This window comes from Carassius carassius, chromosome 2 (genome assembly GCF_963082965.1).
Source record: "Carassius carassius chromosome 2, fCarCar2.1, whole genome shotgun sequence".
Classification (NCBI taxonomy): domain Eukaryota; kingdom Metazoa; phylum Chordata; class Actinopteri; order Cypriniformes; family Cyprinidae; genus Carassius; species Carassius carassius.
In genome coordinates, this window is record NC_081756.1 from 5,446,261 (window position 1) to 5,462,363 (window position 16,103).

The 16,103-nt window shown below is 35.8% G+C and overlaps 1 long non-coding RNA gene across 1 annotated transcript; it reads right to left on the reverse strand.

Annotated features, from left to right (window-relative positions):
• Positions 1 to 6,332: 6,332 nt before the first annotated feature.
• On the reverse strand, positions 6,333 to 13,427 carry LOC132100666 (uncharacterized). The gene is made up of 4 exons (XR_009423108.1): positions 13,384 to 13,427; positions 10,142 to 10,196; positions 9,274 to 9,306; positions 6,333 to 6,469 (listed from the first exon to the last, which is right to left on the reverse strand). It is a non-coding gene; the product is annotated as an uncharacterized LOC132100666 (long non-coding RNA).
• Between the last annotated feature and the right edge of the window lie 2,676 nt (positions 13,428 to 16,103).

Consider the following 16,103-nt stretch of genomic DNA (forward strand, 5'->3'; position numbering starts at 1 on the left):
TGGAAGTCACTTCACTCTCTCTGACTTCAGGACTAAACTCATCTCTATTGAACTCTGTGACTAAAGTAATCATTAGGTGTGTAACGATACACTCATGTCACCATTCACTTCAACACATGACAATGATCTCACTATATACTCGAAACAAGACTGAAACAGAGTTGAAATGACAAATTTTATATACACTGTTGCTATCAATGATACTGACATGATGATGCTCTTGTGTTTCTCTTTTGTGTTTTTTTTTGTTCTCATTGTTTCTGTGTTCACTTCCTGTTTCCCTTGTTGCCTCGTCTACCTTGTTTGTTTCCATAGTTACTCTCCTGTGTTCCCATGGCGACTCATTGTCTACACCTGTCTCTTCTTGTCTCTATGATCCAGTGTTTCTCTTCTTTATTGTCTGGTATGGATGTGTGCTGCACATTTGTTTCAGTTCCTGTATTTGGTTTCTCTTGTTCATTGCTGGATTTACTGTTGTCTTGTTTAAATCAGCTTTAAACTGCACTTGGATCCAACATTATGTTTTACTGAAACAGCCACGTTACAGAAACAGCAGACCATTGATAGATCTAGTCGTATTAATTCAGCTTCAGCAAGAAACTCATTCACTCGAGGACCATCGAAGACTTTCTGGACATTTCTGATCTAACTGAGCTGCCTGACTTTCCTCTCATTGATTTCTTCTGCCATGAATCAACAAGCGTTACAATCTACACTGATCTGTGATGATCCTCGAGGATCTCTGAGTCAGTTTCTAGAATGACACTCTTACACTCTTTGTGTGACACTGATGTTAAAGAGGAGAGATGTGGAGAGGAGACTGATGTCTCTCCTCGTCTGATTCACTGCAGGTTTAAAGAGGTCATAAGATGCTGCTAAAAACAACATTATTTTGTGTATTTGGTGTAATGACGTGTTTATGTGGTTTAAGGTTCAAAAAACACATTCCACATAATGCCTTCTGAAACACATACATTTTTACAAAGCTCCTCTTCTGAAAAGCGAGGTGTGCTCTGATTGGTCAGCTTTACAGTGTGTTGTGATTGGCCGAATACTTCAAGCGTGTGATGTAAATGTTAACTTAACAAGAGGACACAGCTTGTACTGTCCCTGTAAGTCTTTTCTCTCATAATTTAAGTTGGACATCTCTTCACAATGCACATTCTGTCTTTCTAATTTGGAAACAATAACACACTTATTTTTTTATGTGATTATGCAAATGATTTTTGGAAAGAAATGTCTTGGCTTATTTTCTCAGCTTACAACAAACTTTTTAGGTTTGAGAGAATTAATGTACTTAATAAGAAAGCTGCTAAAGCTACTGTATTAATGTGGGAAAACATGAATTTGATGTAAGGGTTAACACCTGTGTATTCTTTGAAGTTGACATTTTATGTGTAATTTTACATTTAAATTATTCTTTATTTAAATTTTTAATTAATTAAATTCATTAAATTCATTGTTTTTTCTATTTACATTTAATTTGTACTTTTCTTTGTATTCTGGTAGAGTATGACTCCTTTCCTTGATTCCTCTTTCCTTCTGCTGATAACTGAAATGATCCTCCCCAAACACACAAAGTGAAAAAAAAAAAAAAAATAAAGTAAACTGAAAGGATGTTGTGGCACATCGTTTTCTCTTCCACAGAAGAAGAAAAGTTTATAAATAATGAAGCTCGTGTCAGAAAATCAGTCTGTGAGTCAAAGAATCAAGAAAACTCATTTATTATAACAACTTCATCTCAGACGGCTGATAAAACTAAAAGATGAATGAATGAGTGATTGTAACAAACATGAATCAAATACACTGAACACGTGTGTGACGCGCTAGAACAGACACACTTTCTCTCTCACATCACACACACACACACACACACACACACACACATACACATACACATTTGAGCATCTCTTTTCTTTTTAATGGCAGTTACATCCCTAAATGTAAATGTAAGTGTTTATTTTATTTACTCACCATTAACAGCGAGATCAATTCGTTCACTCTCCTGTGATGAGTTTGGTCTCTCATTTCTCTGTCCTCTACACGTGTACTGACCCTCATCAGATTTAGTAGCTCCTCTGATAGTGAGTGTGTCTCCGTTTACAGTGTAACTGTTCTTTACTCTGTCTGTGCCTTTATACCACTCATATCTCCAGTTACTGTTAGACTCAATCACACACTTCAGATCGACCGTCTCTCCAGTGAAGACAGGACTGTCTGGAGTCACAGTCAGTTTAGGTTTGGGTAAGTCTGTTAAGATAAAAACAAAGAGACTCAAACAGTTCAAAGAAGAAGAAAAAAATGTCTGACAGTATTATATACTTTTACAGTATGAATATTATACATAGACTGTCATATTTTCATAAGGCTCTGGCTCTGTCTCATCCTCAAAAATCTAAATAAAAAAACTACTACTAATTACAACATTTCATGTATGAATGTTTCTTATATTACCAAATACTGTAAACTAACACCCAAATACACTCATGTCACCATTCACTTCAACACATGACACTGATCTCACTATATACTCGAAACAAGACTGAAACAGAGTTAAAGTATCAAGTTTTATATTTAATTATTGTATCTAAGGCATATAAACAGTTAACAAAAATAAATATTTATTAAAATGCTAAATCTGGTGTTATATCAGGAATGGAGTTGAAAAGGCTTTGGTTTGGTGCTTCTCTCTCATGAAGAGCACAATAGAGACACCAGAATAGAAATATTGATGATTCTGCAAATAATACAGTTTTATATTAGAAACATATGCTTTCACTCGGACTACAGACATATTAGATGATTTAAATATCACATTTTATTAAATAATGTATTTGTATTTAATAGATTAATAATAAATTAATAAACATGGAAGCTCAAGTGTGTGTCCTTCTGGGTTCATTATATTTTGTGCATCATATTTGATACTAAATTAAATCTATTTAAACATCTGGTTAATTTATAAATGATTCACTGTTTCTATCCATGATACTGACATGATGATGCTCTTGTGTTTCTGTTTTGTGTTTAAGGACTTTTATGTTGAAGTGTTTTTCTCATTGTGTCTGTGTCTCACATGTGCAGTACAGTATTTTGCCGGATTACAACTCTATGTTCTGGACTTGCTCAATGTTTCATCAGTTTGCTTATGTTGACGTCAAAGATTGCTCTGGTCGCCCTAATAACAACAACAACACTGCAGAAAGATTCGTGGACGCTCTGACGTCTTAAAAATAAACTGGGACTACTGTACTATTATTTATTATATCAAGTATAACTGCTGACCGGAGATTTCCAAATGGGGGCGGGAACTCCAAAACAGGGCGTGGTCTCCTCACCTTGACTGACAGCGCGCTAAAGTGACAGATGGCAAGTTAAAGAAAGGGAGAATGGCGGTTCAGGTAAACAGTCGGTCATAAGATAATATAGCAGATAGAAGTTAATTTTGGCTTTAATGAAAAATAATATATAAACGTAGCTTTGTTGTGTCAGGTGTGAAGTTTAATATTAAAGGATTTTTACTCTTTTGATGAATCGGCGGCTATATTGAAGCAGTTTGTACCGTCTGTGTGTGTTTAGCACTTAAGGAATGTAAAGTAACGTTATGTAGTATGTGTTGTTAATAGTGAGTAGTAAATGAATATAAAAATTCAAAGAATATCAAAGAATCACATATGATGAATATTTACCATCTCAAGTACTACCCAGCAAGCAATTTCGCGTCTAATAAACGTCTAAACACAGCCCAGACGTCTAGGCTAAATCGAGGCTAATTTTGGGCTGTCAGTGAAAATCTAATAGACGTCTAAACATACCCCAAGAATAGACAGCTATTGAATGCTACATATATACAGTGTTGGGGAGTAACTAGTTACATGTAACGGCGTTACGTAATTTAATTACAAAATTATTGTAACTGTAATTAGTTACAGTTACTAAGAAAAAATGAGTAATTAAATTACAGTTACTTATGAAATTTTTAACGATTACAAAGGGGATTACATTTGAATATTTACACACATCCACATACAGATTTAACTGATTTCTTTCCCAAATTGCACTGACTATTCTGAGACATACCGCCCTGATAATTTCCGGGATGCGGAAATACAGTCTGGTTTGTAGAATCCAGTCATAAAAACGGAATGCCTAACGCGGACGGAATATGCCACATTTTGGATGACTAAATCAAAAGAAGGTCAGTACACTTGAATCAAAACATGACATGGACTAGTGTCTGTGAATATTAAGCCCCAAAAATGCAATATATGACTTGCACATTCTGCCTGTCTGTGAAAATCAGGCGGGGACTGGACACCAGGAGAACCGGGACAATACCCGGTGGCCTGGCAGCCGATTTTGCCCCACTATTTAATATCATTATTGTATAATTGCCTGCCGAATGTACTACTAAAGCGATCATTTGCGAATCCGCCATTTGATAATTAAATCTCTAATAAGTCATGAAGTGTTAGTCATGACTCGCGCGCTCTCCGCGCCTCCGCCAAACGGTTTGGATCAGACTCAGAGTAATCAATGCGAGAGAGAGAGAGAGAGAGAGAGAGAGAGAGAGAGAGAGAGAGAGAGAGAGAGAGAGAGAGAGAGAGAGAGAGAGAGAGAGAGAGAGAGAGAGAGAGAGAGAGAGAGAGAGAGAGAGAGAGAATAGAGTGGAGTGTGGAAGCACACAGCTGGAGCAGAACTACTGTTAAGGGTTTCAGGTCAGTTTCATCTGTAAAGATGCTTTTTTGTCTTTGTTTTTTTATTTATTTAATCAAGCAGCAGCACGTTGCTCATCAGTCATCACTCAAAATACTATATAAAGCACATCATTATTATCTGTTGTAATGTTACAGTAGTAATTTAGCTGAAAAAAAAAAATCAGATTTTTTTTTATAGGTTTAGGGGGAGCTACGACAGACAACACAACCCTTACGAAAATTAACATTTTAATATTTAACTATAAATCCAGAGAAAATGGTTACTATTGTTTAACTGTGGTAACCAAAAATGTAAAATTATTTTACAAATGTATTTATTTAAAAATAAATACAAATCCATTTGCAAAAAAAACAAAACAAGTTTATTTTACTTTTATATAGGCTAATAAAAGCATGGTAATTTTTTGTAAGGGAAAAACATGACTCGTGTACAGTATTAGGATTTTTCTATAAAGATATTGTAGTATTGTAGAGTATTGTATTGTAAAGTATAGTTTTGTTCAATCTTGAGTATTAAAGTCATGAGAGAGATGGATAACAGGGCAAAATAAAGAGACTGAAGAGAAAAATGGAAGTGAAGGTGCAGTTCAGGAGAGAACTTTTAAAGTTTAAAGTCCCCAAATTAAAGATTTACACCTTTTTTATGTCAGGTCCATACAAAAAATAGTTTTGTCCATGAATTTGTTTGTATGAGTTTGAATCTTCCAGTCTGAATTTTTTTCCCAGTCTGTCCCTCCTGTAAATTAATGGCAAAGACATGGTTTCATTTACTACACATAGGCCTACTGAAGCTCGCAGTGTTTTCAACCTTTGCTGCCTCAATATAGGAGTACACGAGCACATAAACATAATTTCTAGAACTGCTCTGTGTCACTTCATGTGCATTTTACTTATTTTGAGAAAACTATCATCATATACAGAGAGACAGCAGTTTAAAAAAAACACCAATGATTCAGGAGTTTATTACACAGAATACGTCACATGCTTATTAGATAACTGTATTTAAGTTGATGTATATGCTTTTATTTATTATTCTTTAATTTTCACAAATTTAGAAAAGTAATCAAAAAGTACTCAAAAGTAATTAGTTACATTACTTTAATAAAGTAATTGAAAGTTACACTACTATTACATTTTAAACAGGGTAACTTGTAATCTGTAACCTATTACATTTCCAAAGTAACCTTCCCAACACTACATATATACGTCTAATAGACGTCTAACCATAGCCCAAGAATAGACAATCAGACAGCTATTGAACGACTATATTTATACGTCCAATAGATGTCTAATAGACAGGCAATATGGGTCTAGGCTAAAACAAGGCTGATTTTGGGCTGTCAGTGAAAATCTAATAGACGTCTAACCATAGCCCAAGAATAGACTAGTCATCAATTACACTACATATACATGTAATAGACAACAAAATGAGGCATAAGGATTCTTTTCACTCAAATATAACAGGTTCTCATAAATGAAAATCCATCCAAACTAATTGAATATAAAGGGATTTATTTTGAACAATTATATAGACAACAACAACTTGGACAACATTCAAACATAAAAATGAACAAATAAAACATTGGAAAAATGTAAAACAAATTAAGATATTAAAATTTTTAAGAATTAACTGTTTACTTTAGATCCATAACCCCCACCCCCTGCCCTCCCTGGTGCTTGTTTGAAATGATTAGAAATAGCATTTTTTATTTCACATTCCGTAGCTGATGGAAAGCTGGTCATCACTGCGTCTGCCAAATGAGAAAAAGGAAAGAATTATTGCTCAAGAAAAACATTGTTGACAATCATTTTTAACTAATTAGTCAATCACTTTTGCTAGGATGATTTAATAGACAGAGTTAACATAATATAGATTGAGATTTAATTTATATCAATATAGACAATAATTTATATCAATATTATAATTAATATCAATAATTGAACATTTTTGCTCGCGTAATGGTGATGCAATACGGCGTGTAACGATACGCGTATTGAACAATTCTGTACAAGGCATATATATATATATATATATATATACATATATAGGCTATATACACACACACACATACACATACATATATACATATGGCAATGAAAATGACCTTAAGTGATAATTAAGTGAAAACTTAAGTGAAATTACTGAACTTACATATATGAGCTTGATAAAAATTAACATTCGAGAAGAAAATTTCAGATGGCACTTAGAGGCTTTTGCATCTGAACTCTTTATATATATATATATATATATATATATATATATATATATATATATATATATATATATATACACACACACACACACACACACACATAGAGAGAGAGAGAGAGAGAGAGAGAGAGAGAGAGAGAGAGAGAGAGAGAGAATCACTGTTAATTAGCCTAAACAGACATGCATACCTCAGATGACTGAGAATAAGGCAGTTGATTGAAAGGACTTCTTCTGTAGTGGACCTCCTCCTTTCATGTTGAATGTAGACATCAGGGAATTTTTGAAAACACTAAAGTATAATACAAAATAAAGTGGTTAACTATTGCGGCTAAAAACTGACATTTCAAAAGTAACGTTAAAGGAAGTCTTTTTTAAATCTCTAATTTGCGTATTGACCACATAAAATTCTTATTCAGTATCGACACCAGATTGTTTGATAAATGTTGCATAATTTGTAGGCTTTACCTGTCCAGCATTCTTCTTGTACTGTCTTTGAAGTTTTTTCCTCCAATTTTACACAACTGTGTCACCTGAACAACACAAGCCAATGTCAGTACTTGGCAGGTAATATTACAGTATATGCTTCATTTTCAAAGTATTTACCAACCTTAAAGGTTGATGCCCATTGACCTGCAAGTTTTCCATCACTGACCCTATAAAACTCTTATTTCAGCAGATAAAAATTTTAATACTGCTGGATACTTTTTATAATTTTTCAATTTAAATCAATTATTATTTTATAATTATTGCCAATTTAAAACGAATTGTTTCAACTCAATCTTAATGTACAATGATATTGTGGGTTTTTTTTTGCCTCATAGTCTGATAGTATGCAACAAGCCATGGTTCAGTCATAAATTGCATATTATATTTCAAATTAATTTTAGACTGTCAAAGATGAGCATTTTAGTGTGGAAAAGTTGCTTTGGAGTGTTTTTTGGTTTGTTAGTTTTTTACCATTGCTGCCCGTGTATTCCCATTTTCAAGCTGCCTCTCTAAGTACTCGAACTCATCTTCAGTGCCCAAGGTTGACATGTGGAACCCAGTTTCCGGTTCCACAATTTTCCCTATTCTTCACAGTTCATCTTTTATTTCTAAAAGTTGTGTCAAAACCTTTTTTTGAAATCCTAAATGCAACAAAGGCATTGTGTTAATTTAAAGTACAATAAAAAATTGCATCACAATACTGAGGTATGACAACTCCTAAACATCAATAACAAAAATTTTGAATGAGAATTTTAACAAATTACTGCCTTCTCATCTATATTGGACATCAAGGAAAAGAACTGTAGCCAGCTATCAACCAGAAGATAAAAGATAAAGTGAAGAATCTTTAATTACTCCCACGGTCATGATTCAGGAAAATTGCAAAAAATATTATAGTAACAATGTATTGATACTTACTTTTGTCTGTCATTGGAAACATGTCTTTCTTTTCTGTAAAAAAAAAGAGAGAAAAAGGAAGCAAAAACATGTAACCGACATGGCAAAAAGCTCATCTCATAAGTATGTCCATACTAACCTTGGGGGTTTCTGACTTGAGGACTTCTGGATTGGCGCTCAGTCCTGGAAGCTGCAATTAAGTACCAATATACTATTATTTGGACTATTCAGATCAGAATCTAATCAGGTCTATGGTCACCTACTAAAAAGGCCATGCACAGAGAAGTCCAAATTAAACAATTCCCCATCGTAAGTACACACTGATGGCCTAAGACATGAAACGAGCAGTCTGTGTGAGAAAATGAACAGTATTTATATCGTTTTTACCTCTTGTACACAGCCACGTGCAAGTGATATGAGGGCTCGCGTGCTTCCAGGTGTGTGATGCGTCCGCGTTCTGGCTTAATTTGCTTAAGCGCCACACTTAGACTAAGCCAGCCCAGAATGCGCACACACCGAAGCAAGCGCGCCCTCAGATCAGTTGGACGTGGCTGTGTTATAAGAGGTAAAACGATATAAATACTGTTCGTTTTCTGACACAAACCGCTCGTTTCGTGTCTTAGGCTATCAGTGTGTACTTATGGTGGGGAATTGTTTAATTTGGACTTCTCTGTGCATGCTCTTTCAGGTGGTGACCATATAGACCTGCATTATATGACTGACAGACAAGAACAGTTTGACCTAAAAATATAAAAATTGAAACTACTGCGGAAACAAAGACACCTACATCTTGGATGCCCATAAGATAAGCTAAAACATATCAAAATTTAATTTCAAAGTGAACTATCATTATAAATCATTCTTTATCACTTACTCATATAACTCTAATAAACATAAAAAGATACTTATAGGCGTAGTTCACTTAAAAAAACAAAAAAAAACATGTAATAATTTACTCACTTTCACTTGGTTCCAAACCTGTATGGCTTTCTTCTGTTGAACACACACAAAAAAATATATTTTGATGAATGTTGGTAACAAGACATTTAATGGTAGTCATTGACAAGTGTTCTGTATATTCAATTGCTGTACTTTGTTGACTGATTGCAGGATAATTTTCAATAAACAGTGTCTTTAAATCAAATAAAGTGGATTACATCACTCCAGTTCTGAGGTTTTTACACTGGCTATCTGTCTGTATAAAAAATACATATAAAAAAAAACTACAGTTGGTTATTAAATTAACATTTTAAGGCCAAAGTAAATTTCTAATCTTCTGATGCACTATGAACCATCCAGAGCAGACCTCTCAGGACATCTGGGACAGTCAGCTACTTTTATATCTCCAAAGTAAAAAACAAAACATGGAGAAGCAGCATTCAGATTTATATCTGAAACAAATTCACTGAAAACTGAATGTATGCTGCTGCATATTTTAATTATTTACTAACAAGTTTAAAGACTTTATGTTTGCCACTACCTCTTATTAAATGGAGAGGAATCTTTTTTAATTTCTTTTCATGTTGCACTATGCTGCTGTTAGATTTTATGTAAAGTACTTACAAAATTTGCTTTAAATCAACTCTAATTTAAAAACAAAAATATACTGGTATCTTTATAATTATAAAAAATAGTAATGATAAGTTTCATAGTTTCATGCTTACCACATTCATTGAATTTAGATACATTTGCAATAACACGTGCAGGTAACGTTAACTTTTTGGAGAAAAGTAGTGCAATGTTAATGTTAAAATATCACGGTTTCTACACATTATAACAGCTAACTAATTTAAACAATGAACATATCAAAAATAACACGCATACTTACAAGATCGAAGTAGAAATGTGAAGGTTTTCACTCAGACTGTTGCTCACCCGTTGCTCTCCGACAGCTAAGGATGGCTGAAGCGAAACAGTCGTTCCGAAGCTTTGCGAGATCCCGAAGCGCAGATGTGTCGAAACACTGATCCGAAGCGTGATTCGAAACACCCATGTCACGTGACTATGACCAAACGAAGCCTCGAAGTGTTTCACTAATTGTTTCATCAGGTGTGGTCCGCCGAATCAGCGTTTGATTGGAACGGTCGGGAACAGACCACACAATCGCACATCTGTATAAAAGTGAAATAAACGCATTTTGACCTCGTGGGTTTTTGTGAGAGGAGTTTGACTTTGAGATAGCGGATTTTTGGTGATATAGTGACATAGTGCGATTTGATTAGTTATAGGCAATTAGACTTACATTTAAATTTACACAACACATTGACTGAGAGGCTAGAGACAGACAGAGTATACATATAGTGGCACATTAATAGATACATAGATATAAATATATATAGACAGCTAGATTAATAGATAGATACATATATAGATAGATTACAGATACATATATAAATACATATATTATAGATAGATACATATATAGATAGATTATAGATACATATATAAATACATATATTATAGATAGATACATATATAGATACATAGATTATAGATACATATCTAGATACATAGATCGATTCATATATAGATAGATAGATAGATAGATTTGGATAGATAGATAAAATGGAAGCTCCCCAGAAGAACATCTGTGGTGTGGGAGCATTTCCATTTAGAAACCCCAAATAAAGTGAGATGTGTGTATTGTGATCGGCAGCTAGCCTACTGCAACAATACATCATCCATGATGCGCCATTTGAGGAGCACTCATCCTGCCATTTTGCAGGGTGCAGAGGATGGCATTCCCCCTGTACCTAGGCCTGCTACTGACACTGCTGGGCCATCTAAGCAAGGTATGCATTGTTTGGGATATAATTATAATTGAAATATAATTACAACCTTTTGGGACACTGTTTATAAAGTTTATAAGTTATATAAAGCACTGATTATAAACACTGGAAGGTTTCCAAATAATGAACCAGTAGGCTATACTTTTAATAGATGTGCACTAATTGAAGCTGTATTTTTCCAATGTATTCGTCTGAAAGTATGTTTTGTCTTCTCTTTTAAAAGTCAGACAGAGGGAATTGGATGAGGCTCTTATAAACATGGTGGTGAAGGATCTGCAGCCCTTCACCATCGTGGACGATGAGGGATTCAGGGCATTTGTGAACAAGCTTGATCCAAGCTATGTCCTCCCATCCCGGAAGGTGCTTAAAATAATGGTCAGCGAAAAGTACAACAAAGCCAAGGAGAAGACAATGGAGGACCTACAAAAGGCCGAATTTGTTAGCCTTACAGCTGACATGTGGTCCTCCATTAATATGGATGGATATCTTGGTGTGACTTGCCATTACATAACACCAGAGGCAAAAATGGCAACTGTTGTACTGGCTGTAAGGAGGTTTTACCAAACCCACACAGCCCAGCATCTCATGGAGGCTAAAGCCTTGCTAATGGCTGAGTGGGGAATAACCTCCAAAGTTCAGTGCATGGTGACTGACAATGCATCTAACATGATCCTAAGTGCCCAGCTACTCCACCTTCGCCATGTCCCATGTTTTGCTCATACTTTAAATTTGATTGTGAAAAAGGCACTAGATCAAACCCCAGTCATCAATGAAATACGCCAGAAGGCCAGAAAGATAGTGGGGTTGTTCAGATCCAGCTGCAAAGCAAAGGACAAGCTTGTGGAGATGCAGAGCTTGATGGGAAGACCAACTCTGAAACTGATACAGGAGGTTGACACGAGATGGAACAGCACATTTGACATGCTACAGCGCTTGTATGACCAACGTGAACCAGTGGCTGCTGCACTTTCCAACTTAAACAATGATACTGCTCCCCTGACAAGTATTGATTATGACATTATTGAACAATCATTGTCAATACTGCAACCATTCAAACTCGCAACAACAGAAATGTCAGAGGAAAAGAGAGTGTCTGCTTCAAAGCTTATACCACTGTACAGGATGTTGCAGCACAAGCTTGCACAGAAAAAAGGAAATGCAACGCAGGAATCAACTGTTCAATTAGGTAGGCCACAATGACCATACTACCCATGTGATTGGCCATAACTGTCATATTATTGTCATTATTATAAATATGTGTTTCTCCTGTTTTGGCTCATAGGCTCACATCTGCAAGAAGGTCTGCACTCCAGATGTGGAGGTTATGAGAGTTTTAGAGCCTTGGCACTGGCTACACTGCTGGACCCAAGGTTCAAAAATGTGGCATTTGGAAATGCTGCCAAAGCCCAGGAAGCTGAAAAGCATATCACACTGGAGTGTGCTTCACTGATGCGTTCAAACACAAATCCTGGTGAGCAGTTTCAGTCTGTGTTATGTTATGTAATCTGAATCATGTAATATAATATATCCTTCATATATGCCGTCAGTTTAGGATTTGTTACTAATTGCTGTTTTCATTTTTATTCAGACCCAGAAATGTCAACATCACACCCATCATCATCATCATCACCATCAACATCAACACCAGTAGAAACACAGGACAGTTTATGGGAACTTTTTGATACTCGCATCCATCAAACCAAGATGATACACAATGCTACAGCTGATGCCACAGTGGAAGTGAAAAAATACATCAACGATGCGTATTTGCCCAGAACTCATGATCCACTAACTTACTGGAAAGAGAGAGCAGTAATCTTTCCTCATTTGCATGTCCTTGCAAAAAAATATCTTTGTATGCCAGCAACAAGTGTCCCTTGTGAGAGGATTTTTTCAAAAGCTGGAGAAATTATCTGTAAAAAAAGAAGTAGGCTAAGTCTTTCCACAGCAGATAAATTAATATTTTTGAATAAAAATCTCTAAAAAAGTGAGACATTGTGGCTTGATTTCGTTTATTAATATTCATTTTTCATGACCAAAATAACATTATGCACAGTGAAGAGCCTATAGGTTACAAGCTTCACATATTAGAACATTATAATAATAAAAAAACAACACATTTTTTTAATGGCTCGTCAAGGTTGTTTCAGATCAACACCTGCAAGTGACCACTAGGTGTCACCGTTGAGACGGGTGTCGGATTGATTCGAAGCCTCGAAACAATATGGCACATTTGGTTCAACTGTTTCATTGGTTCACGAGGCCTCGATTTTGCCATCACTACCGACAGCTGCCTCGTGTAAAATAAAATGGCGGAAATGTTTATCGCGTGATCTAGTCGCGCAATGGCAGTAGTCTCAGTAGTGTTTCGATTGTGCCATCTAGCGGTTGGGAAATGCAATTGCATTTGAATTGATTTTTTTATCGTAGATTGTGTATGAATGTTTGACAGAAAATATATATTAAGCTGTGTAAGCGAAAACATTTCAAAGACTAATATTCTAGGTCGCTGGTCTGAATCTGGACTATAGCCAAGCCGTACGTAGACCAGATTGCCTTGATTTTGCCAGGTGGGCTAAAGCAGACCGCATATAGCCCGTCCAATTCGGAGCTAAATCGTGACTACAGGTCGACCATGTCGTGAAATGACATATTGAACCTTGATATCATACCACTGCGAACATGATTGAATATTAACCATTTCATGCACTGCCTGGCAAAAAAATACAATTAATCAGTTTTGACTAAAAGTGGGCTACAATAGCCGGGTCTGAATACGAGCTAAATCGTGGCTACGCACAGCCTACACATATAACATGTAAAATAAAGTAAGCCAAACAACTTGTAATCACGGTAGACTCTGCGTACATGATGGAATATCATACATCTCACAAGTTATTTTGCAAAAAAAATCAATTTATCCAGATTAAATGTTATTTGGGCTAAAAGTGGGTTACACATAGCCGGACTATATCGGGTCTATATTTAACCCAGACGTTGAAATGACGGCTATTGCTTGCTGGGAACAATTATCTTATTTTGCAATGTGCTGCAAACCCTTTTTTTAACCCCTGTGTAGGTTTCAGAATATACAAATGTACGGTGGCCGAGAAGTGAAGGGAAGTCGTGGCCTAATGGTTAGAGAGTCGGACTCCCAATCGAAAGGTTGTGAGTTCAAGTCCCGGGCCGGCAGGAATTGTGGGTGGGGGGAGTGCATGTACAGTTCTCTCTCCACCTTCAATACCACGACTTAGGTGCCCTTGAGCAAGGCATCGAACCCCCAACTGCTCCCCGGGCGCCGCAGCATAAAAGGCTGCCCACTGCTCCGGGTGTGTGCTCACAGTGTGTGTGTGTGTGTGTGTTCACTGCTCTGTGTGTGTGCACTTCGGATGGGTTAAATGCAGAGCACAAATTCTGAGTATGGGTCACCATACTTGGCTGAATGTCACTTCACTCACTCAAGTGCAAAACAAATCACAATTACAAAAACAAAATAACAAATCCAAAAACACAATGACAATTCAGAAAACACAACGACAATTCAGAAAACAAAATAACAATTCAGAAAACACAACGACAATTCAGAAAACACAGAAGTACTAACCACATTGTCCGGTAGCCGAACAACTGTCCTGGTCCACGCAGCTCTGCTCTAATAGCATTCCTTACTTTGTCTATTCTAGTTCTTTCTTCTGAACATACCATTATTCTTCAGGTGTGTTTTTAAAGAGCGCAAGCTCATTTTAATGTTGTGGTATGTCGCCAGCATGTCCACAATCACGGCATATGAATGTCCTTCTCCAAAGTAGCGTTTAATGTGTTCCATTTTAGCAAAATTCAACATTTGATTTCAACAAAGTTGATCACAATTTATTTTTGATTGACAGGTGTCTCATCCAATCAGCGATAAGTATGTCGTTCTCAAAATATACCTACCTTTTCCGTTTTGTATGAATTGTCGTTGTGTTTTCTGAATTGTCGTTGTGTTTTCTGAATTGTTATTTTGTTTTCTGAATTGTCGTTGTGTTTTTTGAATTGTTATTTTGTTTTCTGAATTGTCGTTGTGTTTTTTGAATTGTTATTTTGTTTTCTGAATTGTCGTTGTGTTTTTGGATTTGTTATTTTGTTTTTGTAATTGTGATTTGTCTTGCACTTCTCGGCCACCGTACAAATGCCACCAAAATTACAGGGTATCACCCCATTTCCATTGCCCAGGCTGTAAAAACAAGGATTTCTTTAGTCATTTGTTGTATTGATGTTTTTAAAGTATATGTGCAATTTTAACTTGATAGGTATATAATACGAAACATGCTATTTTTTCTAGTTTAGACGGCATATTCCCTGAATGAAGGGGATGAGATCTCGACAGAGAGAGTTGCTCTTTCTGGACTCTATGTACCTTAAAACTGCAGGAGAATTTGGAGACATGTCCTGACAAAATGTCCTAAGGTTACTTAATGAAGACATGTGTTTTGGGAGCCACGTTCCCCTGGCCAGCCTCAGTTTGTTTCATTTGGTGATCATGTTCTCTGGCCGGGGAACACTTTATGTGTGACTTTAGTGAATGAACTGTTCATGCTTCAGGTCTAGTGTTCCAAGCATGATCAAACAAAACAGAGGACTTCATTCTCCATCCTCTTTTTATTTTTATTTTAGTAAACCTGCACAGAACTGTGTCCCTGGAAAATGGTTAGAAAAAACTGGAAGTGATTTAAAGGTAAACTACTTTAAACTTTTTTTAAACACTGTAACTTCAAATACTTTGTGTGTGATTATGAACTATTCTTTATCTTGTATTATCACTGAATAAGTAACGATAAAATCATCTATTTAAACGGAGAGTTTCTGTGCAAGATTATGGGAATGACTGTGGTACCTTCATGATCATGGTGTGAGTTAATAGTTAAACTGACAAAATATTAAATTGACAACATTGTTAAAAAAAAATAAAATAAATAAAAGTGACAACTTTTTATTTTTCTCTCAACAGTTATCAATTCA